We start from the raw sequence: 16,190 nt of genomic DNA on the forward strand, positions 1-16,190 counted from the left end.
CCAAGAACTCTATAAGGTGGCGGACAAGTCCTCTACCTTGGCAAGGTTAGCCTTTCCTCATCTCATTTGTCACCTCTGTTATTCAGTTGGAGTTGACATAGAGGGAGACACCCCCATTGAGGAGGACAAGCCCATCACTAAGAGAAGGATGGAGCACACAAGAGATCCCACTCATCATGAGATCCCTGAGATTCCTCAAGGAATGCACTTTCCTCCACAAAACTATTGGGAGCAATTAAACACCTCCCTAGGAGAATTGAGTTCCAACATGGGACAACTAAGGGTAGAGCATCAAGAACACTCCATCATCCTTCATGAGATTAGAGAAGATCAAAGAATCATGAGGGAGGAGAAACAAAGACAAGGAAGAGACATTGAGGAGCTCAAGCACTCCATAGGATCTTCAAGAGGAAGAAAGAGCCGCCATCACTAAGGTGGACCCGTTCTTTGATTTCCTTGTTCTTTGTTCTTCTATTTTTTGACTTTTATGCCTATGTTTATCCATGTTTGTGTCTTGTGATCATTAGTGTCTTAGTGTCTATGCCTTAAAGTTATGAATGTCCTATGAATCCATCACCTTTCTTAAATAAAAATGTGCTTAATTGATAAAAGAAAGAATTGCATGAATTTTGAATTTTATAACAGTTTAATTATTGTGGTGTGGTGGCAATACTTTTGTTCTCTGAATGTATGCTTAAACAGTGCATATGTCTTTTGAATTTGTGGTTCATGAATGTTGGCTCTTGAAAGAATGATGAAAAAGGAGACATGTTACTGAGGATCTGAAAAATCATTAAAATGATTCTTGAAGCAAGAAAAAGCATTACTATTCAAAAAAAAAATCGAAAAAAAAAACGAGAAAAAAAAGAGGAAGAAAAGAAAAATAAAGTTGTGATCCAAGGAAATAAGAGTGTGCTTAAGAACCCTGGACACCTCTAGTTGGGGACTTTAGCAAAGCTGAGTCACAATCTGAAAAGGTTCACCCAATTATGTGTCTGTGGCATGTATGTATCCGGTGGTAATACTGGAAGACAGAGTGCTTTGGGCCACAACCAAGACTCAATAAGTAGCTATGTTCAAGAATCATCATACTTTACTAGGAGAATCAATAACACTATCTGGATTCTGAGTTCCTAAAGAAGCCAACCATTCTGAATTTCAAAGGATAGAGTGAGATGCCAAAACTATTCAGAGGCAAAAAGCTAAAAGCCCCGCTCGTCTAATTAATACTGATCTTCATAGATGTTTTTGGAATTCATTGCATATTCTCTTCTTTTTATCTTATTTGATTTTCAGTTGCTTGAGGACAAGCAACAATTTGAGTTTGGTGTTGTGATGAGCGGATAATTTGTATGCTTTTTGGCATTGTTTTTAGTATGTTTTTGGTATGATATAGTTAGTTTTTAGTATATTTTTATTAGTTTTTAGTTAAAATTCACTTTTCTGGATTTTACTATGAGTTTGTGTGTTTTTCTGTGATTTCAGGTATTTTCTGGCTGAAATTGAGGGACCTGAGCAAAAATCTGATTCAGAGACTGAAAAGGACTGCAGATGCTGTTGGATTCTGACCTCCCTGCACTCGAAGTGGATTTTCTGGAGCTACAGAAGCCCAATTGGCGCGCTCGCAATGGCGTTGGAAAGTAGACATCCTGGGCTTTCCAGCAATATATGATAGTCCATACTTTGCCCAAGATTTGATGGCCCAAACCGGCGTTCAAAGTCACCTTCAGAAATCCCAGCGTTAAACGCCGGAACTGGCACCAAAATGGGAGTTAAACGCCCAAACTGGCACTAAAGCTGGCGTTTAACTTCAAGAAGAGTCTCTGCACGAAACTTCTTCATTGCTCAGCCCAAGCACACACCAAGTGGGCCCGGAAGTGGATTTTTATGTCATTTACTCATTTCTGTAAACCTTAGGATACTAGTTTTCTATAAATAGGACCTTTTACTATTGTATAGGGGGTCTTTCGATCACTAGAGCTTTTTGATCATACATTTTTATGATTGAACCCTCATTGGGAGGCTGGCCATTCGGCCATGCCTAGACCTTATGCTTATGTATTTTCAACGGTGGAGTTTCTACACACCATAGATTAAGGTGTGGAGCTCTGCTGTACCTCGAGTATGAATGCAATTACTATTGTTCTTCCATTCAATTCCGCTTGTTCTTGTTCTAAGATATCACTTGTTCTTCAACTTGATGAATGTGATGATCCGTGACACTCATCATCATTCTCACCTATGAACGTGTGACTGACAACCACCTCCGTTCTACCTTCGATTGGGTGAATATCTCTTGGATTCCTGATTGCACGATGCATGGTTGATCGCCTGACAACCGAGTGCTCGTCTGACAAACGAGCCAACCATTCCGTGAGATCAGAGTCTTTGTGGTATAGGCAAGAACTGATGGCGGCATTCAAGAGAATCCGGAAGGTCTAACCTTGTCTGTGGTATTCTGAGTAGGATTCAATGACTGAATGACTGTGACGTGCTTCAAACTCCTAGCGGGCGGGGCGTTAGTGACAGACGCAAAAGAATCGATGGATTCTATTCTGGCCTGACCGAGAACCGACAGCTGAATTCCGCTATGCTGTGCCAGAGCACATGCAATCGCTTTCACTGAGAGGATGGGAGGTAGCCATTGACAACGGTGAAACCCTACACAAGCTTGCCATGGAAAGGAATAAGAAGGATTGGATGAAGACAGTAGGAAAGCAGAGAGACGGAAGGGAAGGCATCTTCATGCGCTTATCTGAAGTTCCTACCAATGAATTACATAAGTATCTCTATCTTTACCTTTTTGTTATTTTCGTTCATCACCATTACTATTTGAGTTTGCCTGACTAAGATTTACAAGATGACCATAGCTTGCTTCAATACTAACAATCTCCGTGGGATCGACCCTTACTCGCGTAAGGTTTATTACTTGGACGACCCAGTGCACTTGCTGGTTAGTTGTGCGAAGTTGTGTAATGCCATGGTACTGAACTACCAAGTTTTTGGGGTTCATGACCGGGGATTATGAGAGTTGTGAAAAGTATTGTTCACAATTTCGCGCACCATATGTTAAATACAGTTTTATGGTGTTTTAGTAGCTTTTAGAGGTTTGGAATGCTTGGTTTGGCACAAGAACTTAGAAAATTAAAAAAAAAAACATAGCACAAGAACTTGAGTTGACTTAGTAAAAAATTTTTAAAACTTCGCTGTTTCTTATAAGTCAAGTCAAATTTTCAATTTTAAAAATCCTATCTTTTCAAAATCTTTTTCAAAAATCAAATCTTTTTCTTTTTTTATTTATTTTCGAAAATTTTTAAAATTTATTTTCAAAATCTTTTTCTTATCTTTATTTCAAAATTTTGAAAACTTTACTAACAATTAATGTGATTGATTAAAAAATTTGAAATTTGTTACTTTCTTGTTAAGAAAGGTTCAATCTTTAAATTCTAGACTCATATCTTTTAGTTTCTTGTTAGTCAAGTAATCAATTTTAATTTTAAAAATCAATCCTTTTCCAAAATATCTTTTTCAATCATATCTTTTCAAAATATCTTTTTTAAATCATATCTTTTTCAAGATTGATTTCAAAAATCTTTTCTAACTTCTCATCTTTTCAAAATTGAATTTCAAATCTTTTTTCAACTAACTAATTGACTTTTTGTTTGTTTCTTATCTTTTTCAAAACCACCTAACTAATTTATCTCCCTAATTTTCGAAAAATTTCCTCCCTCTTTTTCAAAATTCTTTTAATTAACTAATTGTTTCAAATTTTAATTTTAATTTTAATTTTATTTCTTCTCTCAATTTTCGAAAATCACTAACTGTTTTTCAGAAATAATTTTCGAATTTATCTCTCTCTCTCATCTTCTTCTATTTATTTATTTAATTACTAACACTTTTCTTCATCTTAAAATTCGAACCCTCTCTTCCTCTCTGAGTTCGAATTTTCTTCTTTTCCTTCTTCTATTCTTTTCTTCTTCTACTAACATAAAGGAATCTCTCTACTGTGGTAAAGAGGATCCCTATTATTATTTTCTGTTCCCTTCTTTTTCATATGAGCATGAGCAAGGACAAGAATATTCTTGTTGAAGCAGATCTTGAACCTGAAAGGACTCTAAAGAAGAAACTACGAGAAGCTAAATTACAACAATCCATAGACAACCTTACAGAAATTTTCAAAAAGGAAGAGGAGATGGCAGCCAAAAATAATAATGCAAGAAGGATGCTTGGTGATTATACTACACCCACTTCCAAATTTGATGGAAGAAGCATCTCAATCCCTGCCATTGGAGCAAACAATTTTGAGCTGAAACCTCAACTAGTTGCTCTAATGCAACAGAACTGCAAGTTCCGTGGACTTCCATCAAAAGATCCCTATCAGTTTTTAACTGAATTCTTGCAGATCTGTGAGACTATTAAGACTAATGGAGTAGATCCTGAAGTCTACAGGCTCATGCTTTTCCCTTTTGCTATAAGAGACAGAGCTAGAACATGGTTGGACTCACAACCTAAAGATAGCTTGGACTCTTGGGATAAGCTGGTCACGGCCTTCTTGGCTAAGTTCTTTCCTCCTCAAAAGCTGAGCAAGCTTAGAGTGGATGTTCAGACCTTCAAACAAAAAGATGGTGAATCCCTCTATGAAGCTTGGGAAAGATACAAGCAGATGACCAAAAGGTGTCCTTCTGACATGCTTTTAGAGTGGACCATTTTGGATATATTCTATTATGGTCTATCTGAGGTCTCTAAGATGTCACTGGACCATTCTGTAGGTGGATCCATTCCTCTAAAGAAAACGCCTACAGAAGCTCAAAAACTTATTGAAATGGTTGCAAATAACCAATTCATGTACACTTCTGAGAGGAATCCTGTGAGTAATGGGACGCCTCAGAAGAAGGGAGTTCTTGAAATTGATGCTCTAAATGCTATATTGGCTCAAAACAAAATGTTGACTCAGCAAATCAACATGATTTCAAAAAGTCTGAATGGATGGCAAAATGGATCCAACAGTACTAAAGAGGTATCTTCTGAAGAAGAAGCTTATGATGCTGAAAACCCTACAATGGCAGAGGTAAATTACATGGGTGAACCTTATGGAAACACCTATAATTCCTCATGGAGAAATCATCCAAATTTCTCATGGAAGGATCAACAAAAGCCCCAACAAGGCTTTAATAATGGTGGAATAAACAGGCTTAGCAACAATAAGCCTTTTCCATCATCTTCTCAGCAACAGATAGAGCATTCTGAGCAGAGCTCCTCTAGCTTAGCAAACATAGTCTCTGATTTGTCTAAGGCCACTTTAAGTTTCATGAGTGAAACAAGGTCATCCATCAAAAATTTGGAGGCACAAGTGGGCCAGCTGAGTAAGAAAATAACTGAAACTCCTCCTAGTACTCTCCCAAGAAATACTGAAGAGAATTCAAAAAGAGAGTGCAAGGCCATTGACATAATCACAATGGCCAAATCCAAGGAGGAAAGGGAGGACATGAATCCCAATGAGGAAGACCTCATGGGACGTCCCCCAGACAGAAATGAGTTCCCTATTGAGGACCTAAAGGAATCTGAGGCTCACCTACAGGCCATAGAGATTCCATTGAACCTCCTTTTACCATTCATGAGCTTTGAGAACTAGTCTTCCTCTGAAGAGGATGAAGATGTAACTGGAGAGCAAGTTGCTCAATATCTAGGAGCCATCATGAAGCTGAATGCCAAGTTGTTTGGTAATGAGACTTAGGAAGATGCATCTCCCTTGCTCATTAGTGAACTAGATACATGGGTTCAGTAAACTTTACCTCAAAAGAAACAAGATCCTGGAAAATTCTTAATACCATATACCTTAGGCACCATGACCTTTGGGAAGGCTCTGTGTGACTTGGGGTCAGGCATAAATCTTATGCCACTCTCTGTAATGGAGAAACTAGGGATCTTTGAGGTACAGGCTGCCACATTCTCATTATAGATGACAGACAAGTCAATAAGACAAGCTTATGGAATGGTAGAGGACGTGTTAGTGAAGGTTAAAGGCCTTTACATCCCTGCTGATTTCATAATCTTAGACACTATGAAGGATAAGGATGAATCCATCATCCTTGGAAGACCCTTCCTAGCCATAGCAGGAGCTGTGATTGATGTTGACAGAGGAGAGCTAGTCTTTCAATTGAATGGGGACTACCTGGTGATTAAAGCTTGAGGATCTTCCTCTGCAACCATGGAGAGGAAGCATAAAAAGCTTCTCTCAATACAGAGTCAACAAAGCCCCCACAGTCAAACTCTAAGTTTGGTGTTGGGAGGCCACAACCAAACTCTAAGTTTGGTGTTGAACCCCCACATTTAAACTCTAAGCTTGGAGTTGGGAGGTCCCAACAATGCTCCGATGATCTGTGAAGCTCCATGAGAGCTCACTGTCAAGCTATTGATATTAATGAAGCATTTATTGGGAGGTAACCCAATTTTTATTTATCTATATTTTTATTATTCTATTATGTTTTATTAGGTTCATGATCATGTGGAGTTACAAAACAATTACTAAAATGAAAAACATAATAAAAAAGAGCAGAAGAAACAGCACACCCTGGAGGAAGAGCTTACTGGCGTTTAAACGCCAGTAAGGAGCATCTGGTTGGCGTTCAACGCTAGAACAACGCATGAATCTGGCGTTGAACGCCAGAAACAAGCAACAGTCTGGCGTTTAAATGCCAGGAGTACATGGTGCACGAATTTGTAATCCGCACAACTAACCAGCAAGTGCACTGGGTCGTCCAAGTAATACCTTACGTGAGTAAGGGTCGAATCCCACGGAGATTGTTGGATTGAAGCAAGCTATGTTTATTTTATTTGTCTTAGTCAAGATACCAATAGGATTCTTTAGCCTCGTATTTTAATAAAGAAAAGGGCATAAAATAAATAGTTATTACTTTAATAATAGAGAATAAAAGCGTTACTTGTTGTGCAGTAATGAGAAATATGTTGGAGTTTTGGAGATGCTTTGTCCTCTAAACGTCAACTCTTCCTTGAAATCCTTTCCCACACGCAAGGTTCCTTCCATGGCAAGCTCTATGTAGGGTGTCACCGTTGTCAATGGCTACTTCCCATCCTCTCAGTGAAAACGTTCCTATGCTCTGTCACAGCACGGCTAATCATCTGTCGGTTCTCAATCAGGTTGGAATAGAATCCATTGATTCTTTTGCGTCTATCACTAACGCCCAGCCTTCAGGAGTTTGAAGCTCGTCATAGCCATTCAATCCCAGAATCCTACTCGGAATACCACAGACAAGGTTTAGACTTTCCGGATCCTCATGAATGCCGCCATCAATCCGGCTTATACCACGAAGATTCTGATTAAGGAATCTAAGAGATATTCATTCAATCTGATGTAGAACGGAGGTGGTTGTCAGGCACACGTTCATGGACTGAGGAAGGTGATGAGTGTCATGGATCATCACCTTCTCCATAATTAAGCGCGAATAAACATCTTAGATAAGAACAAGCGTGTTTGAATGGAAAACAAAGGAATTGTATTAAATCATCGAGACGCCGCAGAGCTCCTCACCCCAACAATGGAATTTAGAGACTCATGCCGTCAAAAAGTATGTAATTCAGATCTGAAAATATCATGAGGTACAAGATAAGTCTCTAAAAGTTGTTTAAATAGTAAACTAGTAACCTAGGTTTACAGAATATGAGTAAACTAAGATAATTGGTGCAAAAATCCACTTCTGGGGCCCACTTGGTGTGTGCTGGAGCTGAGACTAAAGCTTTCCACGAGTAGAGGCCTTTCTTGGAGTTAAACTCCAAGTTATGACGTGTTTTGGGCGTTCAACTCCGAATCATGACGTTTTTCTGGCGTTTAACTCCAGACAGCAGCATGAACTTGGCGTTCAATGCCAAGTTACGTCGTCTATCTTCGCACAAAGTATGGACTATTATATATTGCTGGAAAGCCCTGGATGTCTACTTTTCAACGCCATTGAGAGCGCGCCAATTGAACTCCTGTAGCTCCAAAAAATCCATTCCGAGTGCAGGGAGGTCAGGATCCAACAGCATCAGCAGTCCTTTTTCAGCCTAAGTCAGATTTTTGCTCAACTCCCTCAATTTCAGCCAGAAAATACCTGAAATCACAGAAAAATACACACACTCATAGTAAAGTCCAGAAATATGATTTTTGCCTAGAAACTAATAATATTCTACTAAAAACTAATTAAAACATACTAAAATCTACATGAAATTACCCCCAAAAAGCGTATAAAATATCCGCTCCTCACAACACCAAACTTAAACTGTTGCTTGTCCTCAAGCAACTAGATGAATATAAGAGGATAAAAAGAAATCAAGAAGCAATAATATCTCAGAGTTTTAAGTGAAGCTCAGATTCTAATTAGATGAGCGGGGCTAGTAGCTTTTTGCTTCCAAACAGTTTTGGCATCTCACTTTATCCTTTGAAATTCAGAATGATTGGCATCCATAGGAACTCAAAAGTCAGATAGTATTATTGATTTTCCTAGTTAAGTATGTTGATTCTTGAACACAGCTACTTTTATGAGTCTTGGCCGTGGCCCTAAGCACTTTGTTTTCCAGTATTACCACCGGATACATAAATGCCACAGACACATAATTGGGTGAACCTTTTCAGATTGTGACTCAGCTTTGCTAGAGTCCCCAGTTAGAGGTGTCCAGAGTTCTTAAGCACACTCTTTTGCTTTAGATCACGACTTTAACCACTCAGTCTCAAGCTTTTCACTTGGACCTGCATGCCACAAGCACATGGTTAGGGACAGCTTGAGTTAGCCGCTTAGGCCTGGATTTATTTCCTTGGGCCCTCCTATCCATTGATGCTCAAAGCCTTGGATCCTTTTTTCCCTTGCCTTTTGGTTTTAAGGGCTATTGGCTTTTTCTTTTTTTCTTTATCCAATGATTCCTTGTAAATTTTTTTTTTCACAAGCTTGTTTTTCACTGCTTTTTCTTGCTTCAAGAATCAATTTCATGATTTTTCAGATCATCAATAACATTTCTCTTGTTCATCATTCTTTCAGGAGCCAACAATTTTAACATTCATAAAATTCAATATAAAAAATATGCACTGTTCAGACATTCATTCAGAAGACAAAAAGTATTGCCACCACATATAAATAATTAGAATTTTTCTTATTAAGAACTCGAAAAAAGATTATTGCCTCTTTATTCTAAAAATCTACTATTTTATTCATGTTTGATGATGATGAGAAAAATAAATCATAACTTAATTGAAAATAAAATCAAAATAGATATGCTAATTACTACTACTCCTATATAACTTCTAAGGTAAATTTTTATAAAAATACTATCACAGAGTTAAAACTTAAAATTAGAACTTAACAACCTGTATTTTTGGGAAGTGGATGTTCCTCTAGTCTGTGGGGTGCTTGGTCCTTCAAGGAATAACGTCTGACGCTTTAGTTCCTTCAGTTCACATCCTTGCTCTTCTTGTTCCCTTAGGTGCCATGATCTTAATGAGTTTTAGCTCAGTGATCGTGGCAAATCACACCAAACTTAGAGGGTTGCTTGTCCTCAAGCAAAAGAAAGGAAAGGAGAGGAATAGAAGGAGAGGCTCCTCCTCGCCATCCTGGCATTAAACGCCCAACTGGTGCATGTTTTGGGCGTTTAACGCCCAAATGCTGCTTCTCCTGGGCGTTCAACGCCCAGCTGATGCATCTTTCTGGCGTTGAACGCCAGGAAGTCCTTTGTCACTGGGCGTTTTTCTGAACGCCCAGGATGCTAACAATCTGGCGTTAAACGCCCAGAAGGTGCTTCCTTCTGGCGTTCAACGGCCAGAGGATGCTCCTTTCTGGCGTTTAACGCCCAGATGGCTACCCTTACTGGCGTTGAACGCCCAGTGGGTGCTTCTTTTGGGCGTTCAATGCCCAAAACATTTCTTACTGGCTTTTTCACGCCAGTGAGCTTCCAATTTTCCCTGTAACTCTGTGACTTCAATCAATTGCTATTTCACCTTTTGAAGATACTCTAGCATCTACCTGTAAAACTTGATCAAATAGAAAAGCAAATAAAATTAAATTTTGTGATTTGGCTGGGTTGCCTCCCAGCAAGCGCTTCTTTTATGTCATTAGCTGGACTGTTACTGAGCTTCAATTAAGTCTCAGTTTTGAGCATTCTTGCTCAAAATTACCTTCAAGATAATGTTTAACTCTTTGTCCATTAACAATGAACTTTTTGTTAGAGTCATTATCCTGAAGCTCTACGTATCCATATGGTGATACACTTGTAATTACATATGGACCTCTCCACCGGGATTTTAATTTCCCGGGGAATAATTTGAGCCTAGAATTAAATAGCAGAACTTTCTGCCCCGGCTCAAAGACTCTGGATGACAATTTCTTATCATGCCATCTTTTTGCTTTCTCCTTGTATGTTTTTGCATTCTCGAAAGCATTGAGTCTAAATTCCTCTAGCTCATTTAACTGGAGTAAACGTTTTTCTCCAGCTAATTTGGCATCAAGGTTTAGGAATCTGGTTGCCCAGTAGGCCTTGTGCTCCAGTTCCACTGGCAAGTGACATGCCTTTCCATACACAAGCTGGTATGGAGAGGTCCCTATAGGGGTCTTGAATGCTGTTCTGTATGCCCACAGAGCATCATCCAAGCTTCTTGCCCAATCCCTTCTACGGTTAATTACAGTCCGTTCCAGGATTCTTTTAAGTTCTCTATTTGAGACTTCAGCTTGCCCATTAGTTTGTGGGTGATATGGAGTAGCTACCCTGTGGCTAACTCCATAACGTACCAGAGCAGAGTAAAGCTGTTTATTGCAGAAATGAGTGCCCCCATCACTGATTAATACTCTAGAGATACCAAACCTGCTGAAGATGTATTTCTGGAGGAATTTTAACACTGTTTTAGTGTCATTAGTGGGTGTTGCAATAGCCTCCACCCATTTGGATACATAATCCACTGCCACCAGAATATAAGTGTTTGAGTATGATGGTGGGAAAGGTCCCATGAAATCAATACCCCATACATCAAACAACTCAATCTCCAAGATTCCTTGTTGAGGCATGGCATAACTGTGAGGCAGATTGCCAGATCTTTGGCAACTGTCACAATTAAGTACAAAAGCTCGGGAATCTTTATAGAGAGTAGGCCAGTAGAAGCCACATTGGAGGACTCTTGTGGCTGTTCGCTCACTTCCAAAATGTCCTCCATACTGTGATCCATGGCAATGCCATAGAATTTTCTGCGCTTCTTCTTTAGGCACACATCTACGGATTACTCCGTCTGCACATCTCTTGAAGAGATATGGTTCATCCCAAAGGTAGTACTTTGCGTCTGTGATCAATTTCTTTGATTGCAGCCTACTGTACTCTTTGGGTATGAATCTCACTGCCTTGTAGTTTGCAATGTCTGCAAACCATGGCACTTCCTGGATGGCAAAGAGTTGCTCATCTGGAAAAGTTTCAGAGATCTCAGTGAGAGGGAGGGACGCCCCTTCCACTGGTTCTATTCGGGACAGGTGATCTGCTACTTGATTCTCTGTCCCTTTTCAGTCTCTTATTTCTATATCAAACTCTTGCAGAAGCAATACCCATCTTATGAGTCTGGGTTTTGAATCCTGCTTTGTGAGTAGATATTTAAGAGCAGCATGATCAGTGTACACAATCACTTTTGATCCTACTAAATAGGATCTAAATTTATCAATGGCGTAAACCACTGCAAGTAGCTCTTTTTCTGTGGTTGTGTAATTCTTCTGTGCATCATTTAGAACACGGCTGGCATAATAAATGACGTGCAGAAGCTTGTCATGCCTTTGTCCCAACACTGCACCAATGGCATGGTCACTGGCATCACACATCAATTCAAATGGTAATGTCCAGTCTGGTGCAGAGATGATTGGTGCTGTAACCAATTTAGCTTTCAGAGTCTCAAATGCCTGCAGACACTCTTTATCAAAGATAAATGGCGTGTCAGCAGCTAGCAGGTTGCTCAGAGGTTTGGCGATTTTTGAAAAATCCTTTATAAACCTCCTATAGAATCCTGCGTGCCCTAAAAAGCTTCTGATAGCCTTAACATTAGCAGGTGATGGTAATTTTTCAATTACCTCTACCTTAGCTTGATCCACCTCTATCCCCTTGTTCGAGATTTTGTGCCCAAGGACAATTCCTTCAGTCACCATAAAGTGACACTTCTCCCAGTTTAAAACCAGGTTAGTCTCTTGGCATCTCTTTAGAACAAGTGCTAAATGGTTAAGGCAGGAGCTGAATGAGTCTCCAAATACTGAAAAGTCATCCATGAAGACTTCCAGGAATTTTTCCACCATATCAGAGAAAATTGAGAGCATGCACCTCTGAAAAGTTACAGGTGCATTGCACAGACCAAATGGCATCTTTCTGTATGCAAATACTCCGGATGGGCAGGTGAATGCCGTTTTCTCCTGATCCTGGGGATCTACTGCAATTTGATTATAACCTGAATATCCATCCAGGAAGCAGTAGTATTCATGACCTGCTAGTCTTTCTAGCATTTGGTCTATGAATGGTAAAGGAAAATGATCCTTTCTGGTGGCTGTATTGAGCCTTCTATAATCAATACACATACGCCACCCTGTAACTGTTCTTGTAGGAACCAGTTCATTTTTTTCATTGTGAACCACTGTCATGCCTCCCTTTTTAGGGACGACTTGGACAGGGCTTACCCAGGGGCTGTCAGAAATAGGATAAATAATCCCAGCCTCTAGTAATTTAGTGACCTCCTTTTGCACCACTTCCTTCATGGCTGGGTTCAGCCGCCTTTGTGGTTGGACCACAGGCTTGGCGTCACCTTCCAATAGGATCTTGTGCATGCATCTGGTTGGACTAATGCCCTTAAGATCACTGATGGACCACCCAAGAGCTGTCTTGTGTGTCCTTAGCACTTGAATTAGTGCTTCCTCTTCCTGTGGTTCTAAGGTAGAGCTTATAATTACAGGAAAGGTATCACCTTCTCCCAGAAATGCATATTTCAGGGATGGTGGTAATGGTTTGAGCTCAGGTTTAGGAGGTTTCTCCTCTTCCTGAGGGATTTTCAGAGGTTCTACTATTCTATCTGATTCCTCCAAGTCAGGCTGAACATCTTTAAATATGTCCTCTAGCTCTGATTCGAGACTCTCAGCCATATTGACCTCTCTTACTAGAGAGTCAATAATATCAACACTCATACAGTCATTTGGGGTGTCTGGATGTTGCATGGCTTTGACAACATTCAACTTGAACTCCTCCTCATTGACTCTCAAGGTTACTTCCCCTTTTTGGACATCAATGAGGGTTCGGCCAGTTGCTAGGAAAGGTCTTCCTAGAATGAGAGTTGCACTCTTGTGCTCCTCCATTTCCAGCACCACAAAGTCAGTAGGAAAGGCGAATGGCCCAACCTTGACAATCATGTCTTCAATCACGCCTGATGGGTGTTTAATGGAGCCATCAGCAAGTTGAAGACATATCCTGGTTGGTTTGATTTCTTCAGTTAAACCAAGCTTTCTGATAGTAGATGCAGGTATTAGGTTGATACTTGCCCCAAGATCACATAAAGCTTGCTTGGCACAAGTACCCTCTAATGTGCATGGTATCATAAAGCTCCCAGGATCTTTAAGCTTCTCAGGTAAGCTTTTCAGAATGACTGCACTGCATTCTTCAGTGAGGTAAACTTTTTCAGTTTCCCTCCAATCCTTCTTATGACTTAAGATCTCTTTCATGAACTTAGCATAAGAGGGTATTTGCTCAAGTGCTTCTGCAAATGGAATCTTTATTTCAAGAGTCCTGAGATAGTCTGCAAAGCGGGCAAATTGCTTATCCTGTTCCGCTTGGCGGAGTTTTTGAGGATAAGGCATTTTGGCTTTGTATTCCTCAACCTTAGTTGCTGCAGGTTTATTACCTACAGAAGTGGGTTGGGAAGCCTTTTTAGAAGGGTTGTCATCAGCACTTGTATGTGACTGATCTCCCTCTGTCATTTGAATGCCAGGGGTGGAAGCTGGAGTGGCGTTAGACGCCCCCTCCTTGTTTGTTACTGGCGTTTGAACGCCAGAACCATGTTCCCTTTGGGCGTTCAATGCCGGATTCATTCTTGTTTCTGGCGTTGAACGCCAGAAATGAGCATGGTCTGGGCGTTCAGCGCCAGCTTTATTCCTCTCTGGGCTCTGACTGTCCTCAGAGGGATTTTGAGTAACCAATTGTTCATTTCTTGGTTTCCTGCTGCTTTGAAGTGAGGTATTTAATGTTTTCCCACTTCTTAATTGAACTGTTTGACATTCTTCTGCTATTTGTTTTGACAGTTGCTTTTCTGTCTGCTTTAGTTGCACTTCCATATTCCTGTTAGCCATTCTTGTTTCCTGTAATATTTCCTTGAATTCGGCTAGCTGCTGAGTTAGAAAGTCTAATTGCTGATTAAATTCATTAGCCTGATCCACCGGACTGAGTTCTGCAGTTATTGTTTTAGCTTCTTCTTTCATGGAAGATTCACTGCTTAGGTACAGATGTTGATTTCTGGCAACTGTATCAATAAGCTCTTGAGCTTCTTTAATTGTTTTTCTCATATGTATAGATCCACCAGCTGAGTGGTCTAGAGAAATCTGAGCTTTTTCTGTAAGCCCATAGTAGAAGATGTCTAATTGCACCCATTCTGAAAACATTTCAGAGGGGCATTTTCTTAGCATCTCTCTGTATCTCTCCCAGGCATCATAAAGAGATTCATTATCTCCTTGTTTGAAGCCTTGGATGCTTAGCCTTAGCTGTGTCATCCGTTTTGGAGGAAAATAGTGATTCAGGAATTTTTCTGACAGCTGTTTCCATGTTTTTATGCTGTTCTTAGGCTGGTTATTTAACCACCTCTTAGCTTGATCTTTTACAGTAAATGGAAACAGTAATAATCTGTAGACATCCTGATCTACTTCTTTATCATGTACTGTGTCAGCAAATTGTAAAAATTGTGCCAGAAACTCTGTAGGTTCTTCATGTGGAAGACCAGAATACTGGCAGTTTTGCTGCACCATGATAATGAGTTGAGGATTCAACTCAAAGCTACTAACTCCAATGGGGGGTATACAGATACTACCCCGATATGAAGCAGTAGTGGGGTTAGCATATGACCCCAGAGTCCTCCTGGACTGATCATTCCCACTTAATTCCATGATGGAATAAAAGAGATGATATGTATGTTGCTATTATTTATTTTATAAAAATTAATTTTTATAAAATAAAATAAAAATGAAACAAATAAAGGAAATTGGAAATATTTTGAAATTGAAATTTGAATTTTTATGTAAAATTTTCGAAAAAATTAGTTTAAAATTAGTTAGGAAGGATAATTTTTTGAATTTTGAAAATTTTTTTTTGATGAAAGAGAAAAACACACAAAAGACACAAGACTTAAAATTTTTAGATCCAATGCTCCTTATTTTCGAAAATTTTGGAGGGAAAACACCAAGGAACACCAAACTTAAAAATTTTAAGATCAAAGCACAAGAAAGACTCAAGAACACCTTGAAAATTCACAAGAACACCAAGAACAAAAGAAAGAACACCAAACTTAAAATTTTTAGAAAACCAAGATAAATTTTCGAAAATTAAAGAAAACTTAACAAGAAAACACCAAACTTAAAGTTTGGCACAAGATTTAATAAAAGAAAAATTATTTTTGAAAAAGATTCCAAAGAAGATGCCCAATTATGAAGAACAACTACTAAAGCTCCAGCAAAATGGGCAGCAACTTCAGAGTTGATTTTAAAAATGTATTATATTTATGGATATAAGTAAAAATTTTTGAAAGTTACTGTTTTGAAAAAGCACAAGAAAAACAAGAAAAGACACAAAACAAGAAAAACTCAAGATCAAACAAGCAAAATAAATAAGAACAAATTGAAGATCAATGAAGAACACGGACACTAAAACGAAAATTTTAAATAAATAAAAAAAATATAAAATATGAAATTGACACCAAACTTAGAATAAGACACTAGACTCAAAGAGAAATTAAAAATTAATAAAGAAAAATAATATTTTTGAAAAGAAAATAAAAGACTCTGACCCAATTACCAAAATCTTCCTAATCTAAGAAATAAAATAAACCTTTAGTTTGTTCAAACTCGAACAATCCCCGGCAACGGCGCCAAAAACTTGGTGCACGAATTTGTAATCCGCACAACTAACCAGCAAGTGCACTGGGTCGTCCAAGTAATACCTTA

The 16,190-nt window shown here is 39.1% G+C and overlaps 1 non-coding gene across 1 annotated transcript; it reads right to left on the reverse strand.

Moving 5' to 3' along the window:
- Positions 1-4,585: 4,585 nt before the first annotated feature.
- Positions 4,586-4,693, reverse strand: LOC112767383 (small nucleolar RNA R71). Its single transcript, XR_003184886.1, has one exon. It is a non-coding gene; the product is annotated as a small nucleolar RNA R71 (small nucleolar RNA).
- Between the last annotated feature and the right edge of the window lie 11,497 nt (positions 4,694-16,190).

Source organism: Arachis hypogaea, chromosome 2 (assembly GCF_003086295.3).
Source record: "Arachis hypogaea cultivar Tifrunner chromosome 2, arahy.Tifrunner.gnm2.J5K5, whole genome shotgun sequence".
Taxonomy (NCBI): Eukaryota; Viridiplantae; Streptophyta; class Magnoliopsida; order Fabales; family Fabaceae; genus Arachis; species Arachis hypogaea.